Genomic DNA, 24,775 nt, shown 5'->3' with positions numbered 1-24,775 from the left:
ACTCAATAAACTAGGAATAGAGGGGAATGAACCCAACTTACATGAAAAGCCACATCTAACACCATATTGAAAGCTTTCCCTCTAAAATCAGGAACAAAACAAGGATGCTTACTCTCACCACTTCTATCTGACATGGTACTGAAAGACCTAGTCAGAGAAATTAGGCAAGAAAAGAAAAAAAAGCTCTCCAGTTTATAAAGAAAGAAGCAAAATTACCACTGTTTGCAGATGACATGTATATATGTATATATACATGTAAATAAAACTCTAAAGGTGCTATAGAAACAAAAACAAAAAAGCCCTGTTATAATTAATAATTGAATTTAGCAAAGTAGCAGGATACAAATCAACATACAAAATCAGTTGTGTTTCTTTTTCTTTTTTTTTTTTATAATTTTCTTTTTTTTTAATTTCTTTTTTTTTAACATTTATTTATTTTTGAGACAGAGAGAGACAGAGCATGAACGGGGGAGGCGCAGAGAGAGAGGGAGACACAGAATCAGAAGTAGGCTCCAGGCTCTGAGCCATCAGCCCAGAGCCCGACGCGGGGCTCGAACTCACGGACCGCGAGATCGCGACCTGAGCTGAAGTCGGATGCTCAACCGACTGAGCCACCCAGGCGCCCCCAAAATCAGTTGTGTTTCTAAGTACTAACAACAAACTATCTGGAAAGAAAATTAGGAAAACAATCCCATTAACAGTAGCCTGAAAAATAATAGAATATTTAGGAATAAACTTGGCTGAAGAGATGAAAAATGCATACACTGAAAACTATAAAACATTATTGAAGAAAATTAAAGAAGACACAACCAAATGGAAAAACATTGCATGTTCATGGATTAGAAGATTTATTATCATTAAAATGTCCATACTACCCAAAGTGATATGTAGGTTCAATGCAATCTCTATGAAGATACTTTACAGAAAGACAGAAAAGAATTCTAAAATTCATACAGAATCACAAAAAATTCCAAAGAGACCAAACAAAGAAAAAACAAAGCTGGAGGCATCATACTTCCTGATTTCAAAATATTACAAAGCTACAATAAATGACAAAATATTAAAAATATAAAAACCATGTGATCCAGTAATTCCACTTCTGGGTATTTATACAAAAGGATTAAAAACAGGATCTCAAAGAGATATTAGTGCTTCCTTGTTCATTGCAACACTATTCACAACAGCCCAAATATGGAAACAACCTAACTGTCCATTGACAGATAAACAGAATAAGAAAATCTGTTATACACATGGAATATTATTCAGCCTTAAAAGAAAAGAACAAGAATTATGCAATATTAGATAACATGTACGAATCTTGAGGACATTATGCTAAGTGAAACAAGCCAGTTACACAGGACAAGTACCACATGATTCCATTTACGTGGACTATCTACAAGAGCCAGACTGATAAAAGCAGAAAGCAGAACGGTGGTTGCTAGAGGCCAGGGGGAGGGGCAAATGTGGAGTTACTATTCAGTTATATCGAGATGAACAAGCTCTAGAGATTTGCTACGTTGTGATATTTAGATAAAAATACTGCTTTGCACACTGAAAAATATGTTAAGGGGGTGGATCTCATGGTCGGTGTTCTTAGTACAATAAAACAAAAATGAAAATTAGACAAAAACCACAAAAATCTAATAAACATTCCATTTTTTTCTTGTCAGCTTACCTGTTCCCAGGTTGATCTAGAGGGCAAGCTACGTTTGCCATACTTCTAGGATAGAATGACAAGGTAACAGAGCGTTTAAGTGGCTTCTCCTTCCCCAAACAGGACATTTCCACTTGGAAACCTGAGACTGCATGCACCAAACAGTCCTCCCCCCAAGATGTGTTTGGTCTTTCCGTAATGTGTGTCGACTCAGCTCCTTGTTCTTCAAGGTAGATTTTCTGCACCTCCAAGCACAAGATCAATGCCTATGTAATCTTTATATATTCGCATAACCCTCTCCAAAAGTCCCAGTATTTATGCTAACACTTTGTAAATAAGCACTTAGTAAATTTAAATATATTTCAAAAATATATATTTTTCTTTTTTAATGTAAAAAGTTTTTTAAAAACACCATCTTGTGGAAATTTTTCATGAACTCAACTATCAAATTGTGTGGGGAAATATAAATATTAGTTTAATCAGACATGTGCTAGTGTTTTTCTTTTTTCTGGACCAAGGTCTTAAAGTACAAAAGAGAGTGAAAAAGTCCCTAGGGGTTGAGATAAAGAGGACAACTTTATTTCTGTGTTCTTCACAGTAATTTTGACTTCACTCTTCTGACTTTGCCAAATACAACCGTTTCCATATTAGGCTACTGTTTCCTATGATGAAACTCTAAAAATCCACCCTTGTATTTATATATAGCTTTAAATGAACTCAGACACATAGTTGTTTTAGAATGATGCAATTAATTCCTATAAAAAGCCATTTACTTCTGTAGCCAGGAAAAACAATGGCTGGAGCCCATGCTGTGCTGTATAAGAGAGCTGCTGAAAATACCCAGCTCTAAATAAGGTCGGAAATTTGTTGATTGGTCTGTTGGGAGTTTTTTTCTCCTTCATTTTCCAAAAGAAGGAGCAGACACATGTTCTGGCAATTTTCTATTTTTTCCTTCTCCCCAGATTTAGTTCAATGATTGCACAATTTTCTCAGGGCTCATCTTCCAGGAAAGTCTATAGCGAACAGGTATTTCCGTGCCAGTCTACATCAGAAGACAGTGGCCTAACAGGGGAATGCGTTACTTGCCCAGGGACCAATCCACTTGACTTAGTTACATGGGTAAATCAATTTAAAGAAGACAATGGTAATTACAGAGATGAATCGATGGTCTAACCCCCATGGTGCCCAGGAAGCACCAAGGAATGCTAAATAATCATCTGATTACTTATAAAAAAATTCTACTCTGAGGACTTTTACACCACACTTCAAATAAAACTATTGAATTACCTTAATGAAACACAGTTTGAACATTTATCCTGTTTTGTATCAATGGGTTCTTTGTTTCAAGCGCACCATTTAAAAATTAATGCTAGGGTTCAGTTATGATGATACCTGCTCCAACACATTCTTTCATCAAGCATTTAGTAGTTTCCTACCACGAGTATTGCTTGTTTTTGTCTCCCAAGAGGAGTCATGTTTCTGGACCCCTGATCTAGAAATGAGATTGGATGCACATTTGAGAGTGGATTAGAATGCTGGGTATTTAATTTGTGGCAAGCAACAAAGAATATATATATATGTCACACCAATGGAACATGATAGGCAAGCCTAAGTCAGGGAGTACACAACTCTCTAATTCACACAAATTAAATGTGGTGATAATATAAGATGGCAGCCATGAAAGTCTTAAAATGTGCACACCATAAATTCCATTCTCTTTCCTACCTTAACATTTTTCCTGGCTACTAGAATTAGAAGTGGAATGGCAAAACTGTAGGCAAATAAATGACGGTGTGTTTAAGACAGTTCCCAAATTTCAAAAAAAAAAAAAAGAGGTGGTCACATTTGAAACCATAACTCATCTGGGGGCAGCTGCCTTCTGATTTCCTTCAGGACTCTGGGGGAGAGAGAGAGAGACTGACTTAGAGAAATGCTAAGAGAAATCCTCTCATCTGTCACCTTCTTTGCATTTTTACTGCATTAATATTAGTTCATGCCTGTGTTCTTTCTCATTTGGGGTTTTTTTCAGACTCCAGATTCTCCTCTTTTGACTCAAGTTTTTATGCAACTGTCAAATACTGCTTTCGGCGGTGGTGGGGCGGGGGGGGAGGGGGTTGGGACACAGCTATAATCAGGTTCCTATTTTGCTTTAAAACCTTTTTTAAAAAATTTTAAATGTTTATTTATTTTTGAGAGAGAGAAAGACAGAGTGCAAGGGGAGGAGGGGCAGAGAGAGAGGGAAACACAGAATCTGAAGCAGCATCCAGGCTCAGAGCTGTCAGCACAGGGCCTGGTGTTGGGCTCCAACTCACAAATTGCAAGATCATGACCTGAACCGAAGTTGGATGCTTAACTGACTGAGCCACCCAGGTGCCCCTGCTTAAAAACTTTTACAAGTGGAAGTACCCACACAAGTATGATACAGATGTAAAAACAAATATAGAATTATAGAATAATTAGAGGAATAATTTATCATCTAGCAACTGAGATTGCTATCACTATGTGATTAACATATTTTTAGTGTTTTTGTACTAATCAAATATTCTACAATAAACTATTTCTAATATAGTAATCATATATATAAACATTTAAATATAATTATGCTTATAATATATGTTTTCCTTTTGGGGGTTCTCTTTTATTTTATACAATGGGTGCAGTAAGATGTACCTTTCACATCCCAATCTTTGAAAGACCAAAAGGGGTATGGGAGGGAAGAGGGGAAAGAAAAGATGGACTGTAGCTTAGAAACACCAAATACAGTAAATGAGATGTTTAGGGTTTCTAGGTCATTCATTCCAACTTGTACATAAGCAGCTACATAAAAAATTAGGACAGAAAAACGAACTAGTAATGACAAGTGTTCTTTTGCCTGGTGATGTCCTTTGGGCACAGATTCTTAGAGAACCAGTGTTGTGGTGGGGATAGGGAGCTAGTCAGGGATGTGAGTTCATGATCATTTCTTCCTAAGAACCACTACTAACAAGAAGCTTTGACCAACCACAGGGAAGCAAAACACACTTCTATGGAAATGGTATGATAAGAACCAGGAGAATGTGAAGGTCCAAAATAACAGACCAACATTTGAAGAACCCAATTTCAGTCCTTAAGGTGGAGTGGATGGAAGACTACATCAGTAAGCATGGAACCCAAACTTGACTAAGAAAGCGTCTTGCAAGATAAGCCTCACCCCAGGGCTGCCATGTTGGACAGCCTCGGGGATATCATTCACATTATAGTTTATGTAACTAGTGCTCCTGAGGTTGTAAAGTGCAGTGGCCATACAGAGCATCCTGTCAAGTGTTATAAATGCAGTTCATGTTTAGGGGAAGGAGTGCTGGGATTGAGAGCTACAGAGTCATAGCCTTGAAGAGAGGAGAGAAGGCAAAGACAAGATTAGCAGTAACTGTAAATGACATGGCACCAGGCACTGTGCAGTGATGTCAGGGGCACTAGATCCTTGGTCTGGAAGAATGGTTTAATTCAAAGTAGGAGAAAAAAACCCTTAGATACAGTATATTTAAAAAGAATGATGGCTCTGGTCCCAAATTGCTTGGGATGGTTTTCCAGCTGTGTGACATGCCAAACCTTGTTCGCCGTACTTAACATCTCTGGGCCTCAGTTTTCTCACAGGGTTGTTCTTGAATCAGTAAATACCCAGGAAGCACTTAGAACAAAGCCTGAGCCACAAAATGAGTCGATAAATGTGAGCTACTGCCGTCAGTACTGTCCATCTCTTTCAGGCTTTACTTAAGAAGCATAGATGTGAGTCTGTGACTGGACTGTCTCAGAGAGTCCAGCCAGGAGGCATTGGAGAGGAAGAAGCGAGGAAATTAGGTGGGGACGAACACATGAACATTTTACTGTAACACTTTCCCAGGTTCGTCAAGCAGGCTACTGGATCTTTTTGGAAGTTTAGAAAGAAATCTTTCCACTGGTCCTCCTCTACTACCTTGTGCCTTTCTGTGAAGAGAGTAGAACCGATGCTTAAAACTTGATCCAAGACAAGTTCTTTGTCTTCAGATCTTGTGGGTTGATGTTCCCATTTTACGAGTTTGCTGAGAGCAAACACAACTGTCAACATTACCTTTTGCTGAAAGATAATTTTCATAGTTTAATACAAGGTGGTTTATAGTTAATCAAAAGAATGAAGCACTGGGACAAAGATCATCATGTGGACAAGGCACTTCCTGGGAGACTGTGGGTTCTGCCCTAAGTAGTCCCTCTTCAATCCCTACTGCATAGGCTTTCTGGGTGGGCACCCGGCTTCTGTAGTGCAGGGTCCTCTGCTACTGGTGGATCTCTACACATTGGGACCATAGCATCCTCAAATGGTGACTGCTTGACTGTCAGTCAAAATGGCACTTGGTCCCCTAAGGATCGGTGTGTTGACACATATGATACAATTAACCCCCTTTGTCGGTCTTCCAGAAGACGATAACACAGGCTGCTATTGGCTGGATTTCAAGTGCTAGAAGAGCCTGGGATTGACTGCTGCAATTGTAGCATTAGATGGCAGTCAGTTAATGGGAACTAGAAAGATGTCACATAATTAAAATTACACTCATTACCTTAAGAGTTCTAGGAGAATAGTATATTGCCAATAGTTCTTTTGTTTAAGGATCACTTCATTCTCCAGGTTCAAATCGTCAGAGCCATGGCAAAGGACATTCAGAAAAGGGAAAGGAAAACCTAGTTTATCTCTGTATATGTGTATTATAAGCTTATGAAACAAGAGTTGTGAGCTACATGTCTCTCAGAGTCCCTCTTCACCATCAAGATATAGAGAAGGTGAATTTAAATTGCTCTTAATGTTTATTCATTTTTGAGAGAGAGAGCGCGCGCGCATGAGCGGGGGAGGGGCAGAGATAGTAGAGGGAGACACAGAATCTGAAGCAGGCTCCAGGCTGGGGGTTTGAACCCATAAACCATGAGATGGTGACCTGAGCTGAAGTTGGATGCTTAACCAACTGAGCCACCCAGACTCCCCTAGAGAAGATGAATTTAAAACTCCATTTCATATCTTATGGAAAGCTCAATTTTCTCTCCAATAATTCTGTGAATTTGTGGATATGAGTATGTGTGTGTTTATGCAAGGGTGTGTGTATGTGTGTAGGAGGTATTATAATTAATTTCTGAATCCTAATTCTTGCCTCTGTTAGATTCTTTGCTGCCATTCTTTTATTTTCATTTGATCATTTGTGCAAATTTTGAACTCACTCCTAACCTTGGGTTTCCACCAAAAACACAACAAAATGAAACAAAGAAAAAAGAAAAACAGTAACAACCACCAAAAAAGGTCTTTCTTTATATTCGACTATAAGCTTTTCTTGAAGATCTGGTAAGACAGAGGAGGAGTTTCATCACTGTAATGTGAGCAACTCAAAACTCAGCAGTAGGAACCCCTATTCTTAGATTAGATTGGAAGTGGTGCCCATGTTTCATAATGTGCTGTGCTCTTCTCCCTATCCTGCTATGTAGTAGAGCAGTTAAAATTGGTTCCTCTAGGAGAGTCTAGCTAGCTATTTATCAAATTCATTTCATTTTTTCTTGGTCATATGTTTTCTGGATGTCATTTCTCAGCTCCTTTGAAATTAAAGCATTGCTGTTTTATGCTATTGACCAAGTCTCAAATTGCTAGGACTGAAAATACGGCTGTTGTCCAATGCCTTTAAAGTGTTGTTTCATTTATTTTTACTGATTGTCTACTTATTTAAGGAGCAAAAGTAAATTTAGTCCCTATTACTCCATTTTGGCTGAAAGCAGAGGTCCAGTTTGGAATTTCTCAGATGGACCATTCTAGCTCCTGATCTCTCTGTGGCATGAGGTGAGTTGTCTTGGCAACTAATTGCAGTTCAATTTCTCCCTGACCTACTTACTTCCCAGACAGGTGTTACTGGGATCACTTGTTAAAAAAAAATCACATACATGCAAATCTTCATCTCTAGGTCTGGCCACGGGGGAACTGAACCTAAAAACCTTCTCATACATAACTCTGCATATTCTTTCCCATCCACTTGCTTCACATGAATATAGAAGGCAGGGTAGAAGATGATAGAGGCCAAGAAGAAGGGAACCTGGAAGCCTGAAGGAGAGCCATCTCCTTAATCACAAACAGTTATTTGGACTTGATGTGAATGAGAAACAAACAACCATTGGTGTTTGGGTATACAGGAAATACATTTGAGTATAGAGAATACACACACACACGTACACGCATACATACTGGAATTTGTTAGAGTAACTAGCATTACTTTTACTAAAATAGTACTCAAGTCCCTGTCAGGCACTTGTAAGTGAGTTACAAACTTCTCAGGGACCTCAACTCCATCACTCAGTCACTCAGTGGCTTCCATTGAGCCTGAGCACTCTGGGACTGGTTCCAGGTTTTCTGGCATGCGTATGTCTCCCCTTTCTGAGATCCCGCCACCTTCCATAATGCTGCATGGGCATGAAGCACAGGGCTCAACACAGAAGAACTGCAATTTGACCTCTTATTCTCCTCCTCTTTTAATTGGGCCACTCCATTTCTGCTTTTTAAAAAAATAGATACCCATTTTTTATTTTGTTTGCTTATTTATTATTTATTTATTTTATTTATTATTTTTTTAACGTTTGTTTATTTTTGAGACAGAGAGAGACAGAGCATGAACGGGGGAGGGTCAGAGAGAAGGAGACACAGAATCTGAAACAGGCTCCAGGCTCTGAGCTGTCAGCACAGAGCCCGACGCAGGGCTCGAACTCACGGACCTCGAGATCATGACCTGAGCTGAAGTCGGCCGCTTAACCAACTGAGCCACCCAGGCGCCCCTATTTATTTATTTTAAATATTTATTTTGAGAGAGAGAGAGAGTGCACACCTGTGAGGGGTGGGGCAGACAGCGCAGGAGACAGAGAATCCCAAGCAGGCTCAGTGCTGTCAGTGCAGAGCCTGACTTGGATCTCCATCTCATGAACTGTGAGATCATGACCTGAGCTGAAATCAAGAGTCAGATGCTCAACTGACTGAGCCACCTGGGCACCCCTCTTTTCTGCTTTATAAGCAGAGAATCTTCCTCTAGTGCCCCTCCCTCCAAGTTTGATATATTTTTTTTTACTGCAGTCCCATAGTTAAGCATGAACCTGCCAACAAAAACAGTCAAACTTAGCTTCACATCATATTGTCATATGAAATTTCAGGTTCTAATTGGTTACAGATACCTCAATTTTTTTTTTTTTGGCGTGGAAGAAAAATACATGTCTCATGTTTTTGTTTTGTTTTCCGTTAATTATTATTACTTCAGAATCACTGTGCAAGTTAAACAAAAGGTATCTTGAGTTTGTATGGAATTTGCAATCCCTGGCTGAGGCCCTCCACTCATTGAGCCAATAGCTTTCCAGCCTGTTTTGTGGAAGATAGTGTCTTGGGGCTGAAAGTATGGCATGGCACAAAGCAAATGAAATTTCCACTCTTCCCATTTATATTTTAGACATTATAACCCACAAATTTGATTGTACTTGGTTTGCATGGAAAGACTGTGCTGTTGAGTCAAGATTTATCTTTTCATTCTTTTCAGTTTCCTATTCTAGCACTAAGAACAAGAAAAGTATGACCATCTTAATAGACAATCCCACCTGTGGCTACAAGGACACTGTTTGAGAAGTAAAATTCCAACATAGCTTGGAAGTAGATGGAGAAAATGGAACTTGCTCAAGAAATAATAGCTTTCAAACACTAAATATCAAAGTGTATTTGTTTCTAAAATGTATTGAGTACCTATCAGATGGCAGGGCAGTATATAGACACTAATAACAGCAACCCTGAAGAATAGGAATTATGCTCATTTTCCACATGATGAAATGAAGCTTTTGGATGGCTTTCCCAAGGCTACATAGCTGACAGAGGTGAGGTTAAAACTCAACTTATTTCTAGACATTGCTGACTTAAGGAAAAAACTGAGGAATTTTACAAAAATTATCTAAGTTCATGTGCAACATCTTCCCTAGAGAGGGTCTCATATTTTCAAGGAAATGCAGGAGTTCCAAAGACACCCTTTCCCTTTCCTTATAAAAAGGCCTAATGGACATTGACTAAAAAGCCATAACTTCCCTCTAGTTTTGATTACATGTGTTTTTTTTTGTTTTTTTTTTTTTTCAGCTCAAAGGCCGACAAATCATGGGCACAGGTCGAATCCAGCCCACTGCCTATTTTTCTGTGGTCTGTGGGCTGACACTAATTTTTGCACTTTTAAATGGTTGAACAAAAGTTGCAAAAGAATACATTTTATGACACAGGCCAGCTATATGAAATTCAAGTTTCAGTTCCATAAATAATGTTTTATTGGAACACAGCCATGCTTGTTTGCTTATGCATGGTTGATGGTGGCTTTCATGCTACAATGGCAGAGTTGAATACTTGTAAGAGACCTTATGGCTCACAAAACTTAAAATATTTACTCTGGCTTTTTACAGAAAAAATTGTGCCTACCCATACTTTATGAGAATTGGCTTAAGGGCTACTCAGCTCTCCCAAGAACCCATTCAATCTTATTGCCATTAGTTCACTAGTATCTTTATTCATTTATTCTTCCATCAGAAATGTTCTGAGTCTCACTTTAGTATCAAGAATTATGCTAGGCACTGGGGTTAGAGGAAGAAGGAACAAGTGAAGGCACGGGGTGACAAAACAGTGATAATGATAATGACCATCCTGGAGTAAACAGCTAGAATAATCACTCATAATTTACACGGAACATGAAACAACCACTGTGTGGAGCTCTTTATGTGATTACCTCATTAAATGCTCAGAGCAACATTTTCAGATAGATTAGGCATCATTTATCCAATTTTTATAGATGAAGAGATTGAGATTTAAAAATGGCTATGTAACTTATCCAAGGCATCTAGCTAACAGAAATTTAATAAGGATTCAAGCTTAGGTCCATCTTATTGCTGGGTAGATGTGTTTTTATAGGTACTGTAATGTCACAAATATCTAACAAAATATGTATTGTTATTAGAATAATTTTTTAATAATACGCTAGTAGTCGAGTGCTTTATCAATAGAATCAAATTTTAACATCTGTGATGTCAGAAAGGTGTGGGTTTAATTTATGTTTGGATTTATTTGTATTGATAGGGATATCAGGAACCTGAAATGTTCTTTCCTTCTAAGTAAAACCCTGTAATAATGGCAGAAGAGCTCTCCTCCTTTGTTCTATTATTATCTGCCCACATCCAGTCCCCATAGGGTAGAGAAGATGAGCCAAAGCCACTGGAAATGGGATTTTGGAGTATGGGTAAAATCCATATCCTAATTTTTCTGTGTAGATGTTTATAATGATTCCTCTTTTTCATTTTTTAAAATTTATTTTTCAGAATGTTCTAAGTAGCTACATGTGGAATTTCTGTTCTGTTACATCAAATAAGGTATTTTTTAAGTTTATTTATTTTGAGAGAGGGAGAGAGAGAGCATGCGAGGGTGAGCAGGGAAGGGCCAGAGAGAGAGGGAGAGAGAGAATCCCAATCAGGCTCCGTGCTGTCAGCGCAGAACAAGACATGAGGATAGAACTCATGAACTGTGAGATCATGACCTGAGTCGAAAGTAAAAGTTGGACACTTAACCAACTGAGACACCCAGGTGCCCCAAGTGAGGTATTATTTAATTTAGTTTTATAAATACACCGGAAAATAAGACTCAGAGAATTGTAATAACTTGACTAACATCATACAAACTAGCCAGTAATATAAAAGGGGAGTTAAGACCAGGTTTGATATTATAAAAATTAAATAAAAACACAAACATAAAACCCTTTGTGCCTTAACATGTGATAGGCTGTATTCCATGAACAAAATTATGTAATGGTGAGTGTTTTCATGTGGCAGAGTGAAAGGCAGATGGATAAGAATGGTAGAAAATAAAGCCAGAGAAATAATTGGAGTACTCCATCATCTTCTTAAATCCTACTTTGAAGTTTACCTGGGGAAGCTTTTAATTTCAACTATCAAAACAAAAACCCAACTCATTAGTGAATAGCATTATGTGCATATCTTCATTTCTTTTTTTCCCCAAGTTTTTATTTAAATTCCAGTTAGTTAACATACAGTTTAATATTAATTTCAGGTGTAGAATTTAGTGATTCATCACTTCCATACAACGCCCAGTACTCATCACAAGTGTCCTCCTTAATCCCCATCACCTTTTTCACCCATCCCCACCCCCCATCCAACTCCCCTCCAGTGACCATCAGTTTGTTCTCTAAGAGTCTGTTGTTTGGTTTGTCTCTCTTTCTTCCCTGCCCGTGTTCATTTTTGTTTCTTAAATTCCATATAGTGAGTGAAATCATGTGGTATTTGTCTTTTTCTAACTTATTTCACTTAGCGTAATACTCTCTAACAGAATCTTTTCTCCTTCTTTATTTTCAGAATAAGGAATGTTTTCTTTAAGAGTAATGCATTTCTCACCCTTACCTTCTTCATTAGCATTGTGGCTAACCTTGTTCTGCACACTGCTCTCTACCTTTAACAACGTTTAAGACAGGTAATTATGCCATTGATTAGAGGGAAGGGGAAGATTATGCATCCCTTTCCCCTCTATGCCCTGGAAGAATTCAGTGTATAATGCTTCTTCTAGTCATTACATAGAAATGAGTTAAGATGTCTCCATAAGTCAAGTTAAAACAGAAAGGTATGATATGGATGGGATCTGAAGTGTGACTTATTTTAAGAGATCTGTACATCATTAACTAATAGGAAATACCTAATCCTAATTCAGTTTTCTATGGAAGTGTCTCTTGAAAATATGACGAAAGTTACAAAAATATGTTGTGACTACATCAAGTTCATTGTAAACGTTCTTAAGAAGAGGAAAAAAGTTGTAATCAAAGAGACACTGTCTATGCGGAAAAGGAAAAATTAAAGCACAGATTTAGGAAGGATTAATTCATTTCTGTCCAGTGTAGGCATAGAGTTTCTGGCAGAATTATATCCTCAGCTGTGTCATAAGAATTTTTTTTTTTTAATAGGGGTGGCTGGGTGGCTCAGTCGGTTAAGCGTCCAACTTAAGCCTGGGTCATGATCTTGCCATTCCCAAGTTCAAGCCCCGTGTTGGGGTCTGTGTTGACAGCTCAGAGCCTGGAGCCTGTTTCAGATTCTGTGTCTGCCTCTCTCTCTCTGCCCCTCCCCTACTCACACTCTGTTTCTCTCTCTCTCAAAAATAAATATTAACAAAAAAAAGATTTTTTTATTTTCAAATTTCACCATGATAATGAATATCTCTCAAGATTATCTTCCTTAATTTACTTGCGGCCCATGTTGAGTAATAAAGACTTCAAAAATTAATTCCTTTTCCATAGTATATTGAGAACCCAGAGAGTGGACATCAGTGTTCAAGTAGCTAAAAGTAGATAAATTTTCATCCTACTTAACCCTCATAATTCATTAGAGTTCACCTGTCTTATTGAGCTTATTCAATGTGGTGCTTCCTGATGAGTGTTCAGTTTTGGACAAGTCCCTCACGTGTGATGAGTCAAGGAGGGAGTGGCCAGCCGGCAGTGCAGGGCTGATAATGAGATTCCTTCCGTGACAACTCTGTGGCTCCAACAATACACTTTTACAATATTTTGCTTTCTTATCTACGTAGCTCTTTTGAATAACCATATTTAAATACCCACAACACTGCTGGCCAGTGTATTTATTTAAAAGGCCCATATTCTAAATTCATCAAAGAACATAAAAATACAGGACCTACTAATTTGTGCTTATTGCATTACTGATGAAAAAATTAGCAGGTAGACTGATGTATGTTCCATATTTAACTCCAGCTTTACAGACAACAGAATCGTATCTTAGTGATAAAGAGAGAGGTAGGCGGAAAGTGAAAGCAATCAGCTTTCATACTGCGTTTCCCACTGAGGTGAAACCAAAGAGGTCAGGAGAACTTCAGCAGCGTTGTTTATATCAGTAGATGAACTATTTCAACAAGTAGCATTTAACTACATCTGTCTATTTCTTAGGATTTGGTATCATTTCAAAGTTCAGTTCGTAAGTTCATTCAATTTTGAACTATCCACATAAACTTGTTTTTAATGAGAGATGACCTCCCAGATCTCCCATACCATCTCACAGGATGTGACTGGAGTCCAATTTGAGATGTTCACATCAGTAAGGACTACTAGTATAGTTCATCAATCTTGTTAATGAGCTGACTATTGGCCTCTCTCTGGTGTCACATCCTGGCACCCTTGATCTTTTACAGAAAGGAATTAGTGCTGGCATTCAGTGGAAAGCTCCAAATGGGCTTAATTGGAAATTTTCAGGATAAGATAGAATGTTCAATTTTTAGCTTAATGATGATGCTGGGACTATAAACATACCAGATTTGAGTTCAGTTAAGGTAATTACATGGGCAAAAATGAAAGTGCAATTAGGCTACTCCAGCCTCTGCTAAGTGCAATTATTGAGAACACTAACCTGGAGAAAATAGGTTCATTCTTTGAATTTGTTCTTTAAATTTTAGCATGCCCCACAGCTTTGCTCCTTCTATTCTTACTCAGTGGGGGGCCCGGAAGGAGAGGGGGGAAGAACTACCCAAGACACTCCCCAAACAATAATTTCAACTGTTCTTCCTTTTACAAGGAACATGGTGCTAAAAAGTTCTAAAAATACATAAAAAAAAAAAAGATAGCTTTCTTAAGTATTGTTTTTTTGTAAACAATGAAGTAAAAAATTAGAGAAGTGTATTTTTTGTGTAGAAGTTATTAGGTTGAAGGAAGAGTCAGGATGTAGAAGAGAAAACAAATTGTCATAAAAGTTGTCAACTTCTGCCAGGTTACTTATTTCCAAGTTAATTTTTTTTTTTTAATTAAAAAAAAATTTTTTTTTTAATTAAAAAAAAAATTTTTTTTTTAACATTTATTTATTTTTGAGACAGAGACAGAGAATGAACGGGGGAGGGGCAGAGAGAGAGGGAGACACAGTATCGGAAGCAGGCTCCAGGCTCTGAGCCATCAGCCCAGAGCCCGACGCGGGGCTCGAACTCACGGATCGTGAGATCATGACCTGAGCTGAAGTCGGAAGCACAACCGACTGAGCCACCCAGGCGCCCCCCAAGCTAATTATTAATAAATCCATAACTTTGTCATAAAAAATTCTTTCTAAACCATTCCCAGTATCTAGACCACAACATGGTTAGTTTGATCACTTTGATTCTTGGAACAACTGAACGAGGCCGAGTTTATGACAAGACCTGGACGGTGGCAAAGGCTGTAAAGATTAAAATATATACCTGGCTATTTTAGTTTGTCATACAAACTAAATTATATCCATTTCTAATGATATCCATTTCTAAATACAAAATTATATCTATTTCTAAAATATCAATTTGACAGAGTTGCTAGTTTAAGAAAATGTAAGTAGACCTTGGCAAGGAATTTTGAACTGTCTAAAACTTGGTGCTTGTAGGGTCTTTTATGGTAAAGGATCAATGCATGAAGAGGACATGGTTCCTCATAATAGTTCTTCTCCAACTATACCCGGTGCCAACCTATGTCTTCTCAGGTTCTTTTTGTTGTACCATCTTCACCTTTTATAAACATGTTTTAGGGGCGCCTGGGTGGCTCAGTCAGTTGGGCATCCGACTTCGGCTCAGGTCATGATCTTGCGGTCCGAGAGTTCGAGCCCCGCGTCGGGCTCTGTGCTGACAGCTTGGAGCCTGGAGCCTGTTTCAGATTCTGTGTCTCCCTCTCTCTCTGACCTCCCCCGTTCATGCTCTGTCTCTCTCTGTCTCAAAAATAAACGTTAAAAAAAATATATATATAAACATGTTTTATCATGAACTGTCTTATTGGGAGTCCTTTTCATACACCAATTTCAAGGACCTTTCCTAAAATTATATATATATTTATATATATGTGTGTGTGTATATATATATATATACACACATACATATGTGTGTGCGTATTTATATACATACTTATACATATGTATACATACAGTATGATGCATTTCTGTTTCAAAATTTAATATTCAAAGGAAAATATATACAAGCACATATACATCCACATTTATGTACATATACGTGTGTGTGTGTACACACGTATTGTATCATACTTTTTTTCCCAATAAAATATACATTTGTCAAAATATAACAAGTAAGGAAGTAAGGCTGGGAAGCTAAATTATTACTTCTTCTAGATTACATACAGGAACATTTTTCATTTCACAAAATTTTTCATCCATTTTACTATTTTTCTGACATTATAAAAGATTTTGTTGGGGTGCCTGGGTGGCTCAGTCAGGCGTCCGACTTCAGCTCAGGTCATTATCGCACGGTTTGTGAGTTTGAGCCCCGCATCAAGCTCTGTGCTAACAGCTTGCTAGGAGCTCAGAGCTCAGAGCCTGGAGCCTGCTTTGGATTCTATGTCTCCCTCTCCCTCTCCCTCTGCGCCTCCGCGGCTCATCCTCTGTCTGTCTCTCTTTCTTTCTTTTTCAAAAAAAAAAAAAATAAACATTAAAAAAATATTTTGTCTACTGAATCAACTACATTTACTAAGTAACAAAAATGATAGTTTTCTAATTACCATGCACTGTATGCTTAATTTCATATTATTTTGTTTAATTCATGGAATGATCTTTGAAGGTAAGAAAACAATTTTCATTTTGTAAAGGAAAAAATGAAGGTTTATTAAATGTGTGACTATTAAGAGGCTGAAACAATGGGCCTTTCTTTCTCAGTTTGTGGAAGCACATACGTAGTTAATAGCTTGCACATACACACCGCACACTGTAGTTAGACTGAGATTTGAAATCTTATTCTATTACTTCTAGCTATGCAACCTTGCACAAGATACTTCATTCACTTGTCTAATCCTTTGTGAATTCATCTCTAAAAGGGAATAAATAGCACTATCACCTCCTGGGATATATTCCTAAGGTTTAAATGGGATAATGCGTGCACTTTTTTAAGTGTCATGCCTGGAAATTTTTAAACTCCCAAAAAGTGTTTATATTTTTACAAGCATAAAGGTAGTAGAAATTTAGCCCAAGGAAGATACTTGATATTTTGAATTAGCTTGTGCATGCTTAACATGGGTGCATGTCTATGCACCTCAGCTTTTTGAATGCACACACAAAAATGAAATCAAATCTTACAACTCTTGGAATCCTGAAAGCCCAAGCTGAAAACTTTCCCCAAGAGCATGGCTTACCAGTTACTTTTTAATCCCTTGATCTCTAAAATATTACTAAAATGTTAACATCACAACAGTAAAGGATAAGTGGGCTAATGATGGAGTCGTGCAGAGCATTCTGAAAATGCCCAGATAGTAAACATTTAAAATGGAGCTTTAAGTAGCTTAGTTTTATGTTTTTAACTTATGTCTAGGATAAATTATGACTGGAAATCCTATGAAATGTTTCAGATTACATGATAGATTCAAAAGTCAAAGCAATTATATCAGTTTGCTAAGGCTGACGTAACAAATGAGTGACTGAAGCAACAGAGATGCATTGTCTCACAGTTCTGGAGACCAGCTTGTTGGCAGGACTGGTTTTTCCTGACGACTGTGAGGAAGAATCTGTCATATGCCCCTCCCCTAGCCTTTGGTGTTTTGCTGGACATTTTGGCATTCTTTGATTTGTAGAACCATCACTCCAACCTTTGCCTTAATATTCACGTGTTCTTTTCTCTCTGTGCTATTTGTGCCTACATTTCCCCTTGTTGAGCACACAAGTCATATTAGGGGCCCATTCTATTCTAGTTGATCTCATTTTAACCTAATTATATCCACAATGATCCTATTCTCAAATAAGCTCACATTCTAAGGTACAGAGTTCTAGGACTTCAGTGTATGAATTTGGGGGGAACACAACTGAATCCATAAAAGCAATCATCACACACAGATATGCTGAGTACATCCAAGAAAGAAAAAGTTACCATAATAACAGGGATAATCAAAGTTATGTATTTAAGTTAAACATTACTTTCAGAAAAATATAATTTATGATTAAATGGCAAGAATGCGTCTGGAAAGGATCTGAGGGATTCGATTAACCACAAGTTAAAAAAAGCTGAGAGACTGATAAGATTACTAAGACATTTTAAAGCAAATAGAGCCTGCATTAGAAGAAAAATGAAAATCACCAATAAAACGTGTTCTAGAAGAAACAAGTAATGCTAACTGATGAAAGTTATAGCTGCACTTAAAGAATATTCTAATACACTTCTCTGTTCCAAATGGGTACTGAATTTCTCTCTGATGGAAGTATTTAAGAAGAGATGAGGAGCCATCTGTTGCAGATAGAAGAGGAATTTGGAAAAGTTTCTTAACGCACCTGCCCTTTTGTTAATTGTGATTAAATGACACCTGTAGGTCTTGACTTCCCTGGGGCTCCCTGGCTTTTATTGCACATCTATAAACCCTGTCTGCCCTCCTTTCTTCCTCTCCCAAGTGCAAGAAGTACAACAGACCACTACATCTTTGGATCATATACTGAGTGTATTTAAAATGAGATATTGCTGTCTTTTGGACTCTTATACTTTTAAGACCTGCCACACATTTGCTCCTTGGGCAACTGGCTAGGTGTGACTGATTGTGTAGCTGACCTTCCAATTTGCCTGTTTCTTCCAGGTGTGTTTCTCTTTTGATTTAGTTGATTAAGTGTCTAACCCGCTATACCTCCAAGACTCAGCTTTTCTGGCTAGACTTCAATCTGGATCCCTTTGGCAAGGAGGGCATCTTTCCAAAGAGGGTTGGAACTCAACTTGTGAGCTAGAGAAGCATTTTATTCTACTAATTAAAAATGTGGGTGCTAGTGTCAGACACGTGGTTTTGAGTCCCAGTTCATCACCTTATTTTTAGGGAAATCATTAAATATTGTAAACTTACTTCATTATTTCTTCAAAAGTTGAATAAAAATGACAACTACACCATGAGAATTAAGTGACAAAATGCACTTGAGGCACTTCATACAGCAGACAGAATGTCCAGTAGATAGAATGCATTGGTAACTTGTGTGAAAAAAGAACAAGAAGATTTATGGGGGCCAGTTGAGAGGGGATGAGAGAGATGAAAAAGGCATATAAAAGGAGTGACACCAATCAGGAAGCCAAAGCTATGATTTGAATCCAGAGCAGAAGCCTTTTCCATATGGAAGCACACAGGATTTGATGGTTGTAGAATAGCTCATATTGGGAGGGGCTGAGACCTGGTATCTAGATATGCCCAGGCTTAGCTGGTAACGACGTTTCCTGCCAGATGGAGTATAGAATCCAGAAGCTACACTGGTAACCTGTAAGTGGTAAATCTTGGTAGGGGATCTAGGTTGGGAGGTCCTATATGGAAATAACGATGAACAAAGAGAGGTGATAGACTGGCAGCAGATGGGAATCCAAGCAATTGGGTGAATGGCAAGGGATCTGATCTCAGTAAAGACACTTGTTGTGTGTATGTGTGCGTGTGTGTGTGTGTGTGTGTGTGTGTGTGTGTGTGGGCACCCACGTGTAGGATTTCTGTTTTTAATTGAGATATAATACATAACATTGTATAAGTTTAAAGTATACAATGTGTTGACTTAATACACTTACATGTTTCCATATGATTACCACTGTAGTGTTAGCTAACATTTCCATCACACCACTTACTTATCATTTCTTTTTGGTGATAGGAACACTTAAGATCTATTCTCTTAGCAACTTCCAGGTATACAGTATTGTTAACTATAATCACAATGTTGTAGGTCAGATCCCCAGAACTTATTCACCTTCTAAGTTTCTACTCTATGATCTATATCACTTTGATCTACATTTTCCCTACCTACTGAGCCACTTCATTTTGAGTTCAGGGATTGAAAATCAGGTCTTTAATCTCTGGGATGGAAACAAAGCTAGACATAGACTATTAAGAATTTGTACCCCAGAGGTTATAGGTATCTATGTTATACAAATAGAGACTTATATGAGGGCCTAGTTAATGTAAATAGGGGAGTATCTTAAACCATTTGGGCTGAACAAAACCACCAGGATGGATGGCTTAAACAATAATCATTTATTTCTCACAGTTTTGGAGGATGGGAAGTTCAACATCATGGTGCCAGGGGTCTGGTGAGAGCCCACTTTTTAGAAGAACTTCCATATTTTTTGCTATAATCTCTCAAGGCAGATGGGGGCAAGAATACTTTCTCAGGCTGCTTTTATAAAGCCAGTAATCCCACTCTTCACTCTCATGACCTAAGCATGTCACAAAGTCCCCACCTCCTAATACCATCATATTGGTGTTAAGGCCTTCAACAAATGCATTTGGGAGGATATAAACTTCGGTTCATAGCAGAGGGTCAGTTAAGGAAATAAACTAGATTCCATTGGGTATAGAGTTTTGTCATGAGATTAAATTATTGTGTCTGTTGGAGGAACTCAATAAATCTTTCCTAAACTGTGTCACTGAACTGTTTTAATTTCTCTGCTACTACGGAGAAGATTGTCCTGGAGGCCTCGGTGAAGCTAAGCCTATTAAAGGGGACTAAGTAATTATTATGGAGGAGAGTGCTCTCAGGCAAGGGGACAGAAAGCCAAGGTCCTTACAAAAGCACTTGAAAACGTGACTGCCCTATGTCATCCTACAAGTTGACTAGAAATAAAAGTTGGGGACAGTCACTCAAATACCTTTGAGCAAAGAAGAGTCAACTCTACAGTTGAACCTATGAAGAGAGCCACATTTTTGGTAAGCTACAAAGTAGATGATGGCCTTGCCTCGCCAGGATAAAGCCAGATAACCCATTATTGGTCCAAAGGTGTAGATGCCAAGGAGGCTTTTGATCTAGTACAATATTCGTGTGTCTCCTAATCTCTTCAGTAGTCAATGTTTCAGACAGAAGTACCTGTAGAGTTAATGCTGTACACCTAGTTATAATTGTTTTTGTTTTGTTTTGTTTTGTTTAGGAAAAATGAGTTAGGCGCTAGAGATACTTTGATTTGTTGCTTTGCAAAGAATAATCTTGTCAATGGTCTTCATCTCTGAAGAAGAGCTTAGGAAAGACTAGAAACAAAACCTCTTCCAAATATACCAAATTTGCTCCAATACTTCATTTGACTGAAGGAATGAAAGCAAAGCCAACTTTGGGTAAAATTGAAGGGGACCTTATACCCATTATTCTCTCCTCTTTTTAGATACCTTCTCCTGTGCATTTGATAAGCAAAGCTGTGGGTCTGGCTAAACTCTCTGGAGCTCCAGAGTTATGCTTCTAACCTCTCCCAATCAAACAACATGATTTTATGTTTTTCCACCATGAAAAATTTAAAAAGGACTTTCCTATTTAGGCCACAAGGTGAGGGCTTTCTGGTTATTCTTTGGTTCCCAGTATAACATGCAAGCAATTGTCTATTTTATTTATGCATTGTTTACTGTGTATTTTTTAAAGTTGCAAGGAGAAGAAATCATATGTATTTTTAAGCTACTTTTCTTAAAATGCTATACTAATTTATGTAGGCCAAAAGAGCCTATTGACCTATTTATTGATCTCTGAGTCTAAAATGGACACATGTATCTGATTATATGGTTATTTGCAATCTTTACAGGAGAAAAAACACACAAAATGCTCCTAGTAGTGACTGTACAACCCTGTTAATTTGTACTTCTTTAAAATTTCCCACAGGTAATATTTTATTTATAACACTAGCAAGATTTTTTAACAAATAACATTTGATTTAAAAAAAGAAATAAAATTGAGCAATTTAATTTTGAAGCATGTAAATTTACATGTAGAAGTGAGGAAGAAATTTTCTATTTTATGATACAGAACTCAATTTAAGGAAGGTAATAAATTTGGAATTCACAGTCAGGAACAAGACACAGAATCGTACCCTATAGTTCAACTCTCATTTACCAAATGTTAATTTCATATTATTTCTTCTTCTAATTTTTATTATCTTAAAATTTTTTATTACATTTTAGATATTTTAATAACTTTTATTTAAATTAAGGCATTAGCATTCATAATTTAATACATGCTAATTTATTATGTAGCACTTTTTTTAAACTCAACTCTCATTTACATGTCTGATACATATTAAACATCTACTATATTCTTACCACTGAGTCAATAATTGTGAGGCACTGAACAGGCCTGACATGGGGTCTGCTCTCTTGAGCCTTCATTCTACCAAGTGAGGCACTGGATAAGAGACTGGGATGCTCTAGGGACAAGATGACCCAGATGGCTCTCACTGTCTCAGAGACAGGCTTTCCGGAAGGAAGGGAACTCACCCTGAGAAAATGAAGGCTGAGAGGGACATAGCAAAGCAAAGAGGATATGGGGTAGGGTTGGAAAAAAGTATCTCAGGCAGACAAAATAGCATGGAGATCTAGAGCTTTCTAGACACGTTAGGCTTTCAATCCTTTAGCCTAGAAAAAAATGGAAGCCATTGAAAGTTTTCGTGATGGGTGTGATACACAGGGCTGCTGCACATTGTACATGTGACTGAGCATGTGGTGCAGTGAACGAAGGCACTGCATTTAAGTGAGCTCTATTCACACAGGGACACTACATTTATGTATTGGTTATGGTGATTTACTGGTAGATGGTGATGAAATGTTTTGTTCTCAAGTAGTTTAGGACAATTTTTTTGACAGATGGAAGTAAATTGTGTTGTGAAGAGTGTCCTTTAAAAGTTCACACAAAGGCAATGCAGTCTGGACAGCAGCAGGCTCTGGTTGTGCCAGTTTGCATTGCAAAAGACCCCTCTGTCGTGAACATGTGGGGAACAAATCAAAGGCAGGCAGAAGCGGATGAGGAAATGCCATTTAGAGGTCCTGATCTGTCCATGTGAGAAATGATGGTGGTTTGGAGTAGTGTGGTGACATAATGGTTAAAGAAGACTAGATGTGGGCAGTATTTGACAAATAGCATCAATAGACCTTGATATTTAAAAAGAAATAGATTGGAGTCTCCCAGATTATTGGCACTTAATTGATCAATTTCATTTATGATTTTAATGGAAATTAATCATTTAGCTCTCAGACTTCCAGTTTCCATTTCTCAATCTGTGAAAACCTTTCTAATTCTAAGTTAAAGAAGTCCCTTCCCAAGACTTGACTTCTTTATTTGGGGTTGAAATACATCTCTTGATATTTTGCTTCAGTCAGCTTTGGCTCTTTTTACTTGCCAAATCAATTGTAACCTGCTATACAGTTGGTGTCTGTTATAATCCTCAGTTTGCATTTGACCATACTGTTTTTCACATTTCTTCAGCCACTGCATAGTTAGGTTTCTGATGATTACATCCTCTCCCTCCTTATGCTCCCAGAAGCTTGAGCTTCTGATTTTCCATGGAAACCCATTTAGTTATCTCCTCTCAATTATAAACTCTTCAATTCCTTTTGAATTTTTCTTCTGTCTCTGACTAGAATTTCATTACCTTCTAACTTGGTAATGGCTGAAAATATCACTAACCTGCTACTGTTTTCTGTCTTTATCATTAATAACAATGTTTAATATTTGGTGACCATGATGAGCTAGGCAGTGTGCATGTGCACACAAACATATACTAGCTCACAGGTTTTGCAATTGGAAACTCCTTCTCTTTAGGCCTTTGAAAAGTCATGAGTGCTGATGCCAATCCAATTCGGACTAATTAAGTTTTATTAAAAATTAATAAACATTCAAATGTCAGTATGAATTCCTTTCTTAATTGATCATAAAATTGAGCAAAAAAATCACTTTATCTAAAATGTTTACAGCCCAGCCATTTTGCTAGATTTATGTCTCAACAGCTTAAACATACCAACTTCTCTTCATAATAATTTCTAATTAACGAGAAATTACAAAATGGACTTCTCATTTGGCGTTCGTTTGAGGATTCTACTTTAATGCTAAAGAGAAAGAAATGCTGTCATAATCAATTCTAACCAGGGACTTATTAACAAGTAGAAACAATCTACAAATTCCATGATGGTTTTGTTGGGGCCATGTCGCCACATGACTTGGTGACTCCTATTGGCCAAATGATGATCCAAGGCAGAGCCCTCCATTGCCTGTCTCAGGTTTTGTAGGTTCTTTGCATCATAGATAGCACTTCAGCAATAAGGACCATAAGAAATATCTTTTACTAATAAAATTATGGTTAACACAAAGTTAAAAGATTGCCCAAAAAAGAACAGTATAATTTAAGTATTTCACATAAATGAGCTTTTTATTGCACACAATTCTCCATTGTGAACTCTATTAGAAAATATTTTCCCATTGCAGGTGATCACAGCTTTTCAATTTTCTTCCTCCCATTTTCCTTGATGCCTACTTTTTGTTCATTTAGTCATTAAAGTGTGTCAAATGATCAGATAGGAAAAATAGAAGAAAATGACACATAAAGCAGACTCATTTCTGGTATGGAATTCTCTAAAAAGAAACATGGCAATAGGGAGATAATTGCCTCAAATTATTTGGAGAGTATATGTAGATTTCTATTATGAATTGCTGTCTAACTTCCATTTACATGAATTGCGAATTCAATTATATTTTAACCACATAAATGAGTATATTTCCTAAAAATTTATTTAGCTTTATCTTTGCTTTCAACTAAGATGTAAGATATTTGTATAATGGGAACCTCTGCATATATTGGTTTACAAGAAAAAGTTACCATGTTGGGGCATTGATTCCAATTCATCAAGAATTCTGGATCAATGATTCCTAGAAAGCAGAAACAAGCTTGTTATAGAAAAGCTTCAGGGATGAACTGAAATCCAGGATCAGGGTTAGAGGAAGAGTATTAGAAAAAGTGTAGTTCAGAATTTGGTTGAACAGATGAAGGGCGGGAGGGACAAAGGTACATTATCCGGGGATAGAAGGACATCTTGAGGTAGTCAGAAAATATCCAGGCCAATAGTTAGATCTTTTGGAAGTTCAAAGAGCAGAGACATGTAACCAAAGACCAGGAATCAGAATCATTGAGCGGTATTTAAGGAAGAGATTTTTTAAAAGTTCCTCAGGAAATTTTGTTGAGTTCTTCTGCTTAAGGGATCTACCAATGAACTTCAAGAGATTTATAAACCTCCTGAATAGGCAGGGAAAGTGTGTGTGTGTGTGTGTGTATGTGTGTGCGTGTGAGAGAGAGAGAGAGAGAGAGACAGAGAGAGAGACAGAGAGAGAGAC

At 37.6% G+C, this 24,775-nt stretch overlaps 1 long non-coding RNA gene across 1 annotated transcript in view; it reads right to left on the bottom strand.

Annotated features, from left to right (window-relative positions):
• LOC132693178 (uncharacterized) overlaps positions 1-24,775 on the bottom strand; it is a 71,677-nt gene that overhangs the window by 35,202 nt on the left and 11,700 nt on the right. The window lies entirely within an intron of this gene.

The sequence above is a fragment of the Panthera onca genome, chromosome B1 (assembly GCF_046562875.1).
Source record: "Panthera onca isolate mPanOnc1 chromosome B1, mPanOnc1 haplotype 2, whole genome shotgun sequence".
Lineage (NCBI taxonomy): Eukaryota > Metazoa > Chordata > Mammalia > Carnivora > Felidae > Panthera > Panthera onca.
Note: the sequence above shows the minus strand (reverse complement) of the source record. Positions and strands in the feature narration are given on the sequence as shown.